Source organism: Austrofundulus limnaeus, unplaced genomic scaffold, assembly GCF_001266775.1.
Source record: "Austrofundulus limnaeus strain Quisiro unplaced genomic scaffold, Austrofundulus_limnaeus-1.0 Scaffold3683, whole genome shotgun sequence".
NCBI classification, from domain to species: domain Eukaryota; kingdom Metazoa; phylum Chordata; class Actinopteri; order Cyprinodontiformes; family Rivulidae; genus Austrofundulus; species Austrofundulus limnaeus.
Window position 1 is genome coordinate 2,618 of NW_013956085.1, and position 666 is coordinate 3,283.

The window sequence follows — 666 nt, forward strand, 5'->3', positions numbered from 1 at the left end:
CATTTACATATTTCTGCTTTTATTTCTAATAATGTCAGCTTCAGTCCTCCATACAGTTGATATATTTTAAAATGACATCTTCAAAATGATCTCCAGTAAAGTTTATGTGTCTTGTACAGGGATGCAGCTCAAACTCTAATAAAAATTCAGTGAAATGATCTGAATTCGAGTTGCAGCACCTGTCAATCTGTTACAGCAAAATGTTTGCAAACTCAGCTGTGCAGGAGTGAAAACTGTTCAACCAGCTGTGCAAACTCCTGCACGCTGCTGGCCTGAACGCCTGAGCGGCAGCAGCAGGTGGCTGACATGATGGAACCACTGCTCTCTGCAAGTCCTGCTCCCTGACTCATGAAGACCAGGTTCCGGTGGTTGCTCCACTTACTACACCGGGGACTCGGTCTCTCTCAGCTCAGATACATCCATCTGACGGCACAAGCTAAAAATGTTCTGGTGGGTACGGAGGAAATGGAAAAACCTTGATTTCCCTCAGGATGAGTCCAAGTCCTGGCCAGCCTTCACATACGTCATCAAAGACGTCACTGAACACCACAAGGCGGTCTCTGCTGGGCCTGCTTCTGTGCTACTTCTTTAACTCCTGAGCAGAACAGAGGGCCTAACACACACATTTATTATTATTAAATTATTATTGTGTGAACGCTTAAATTC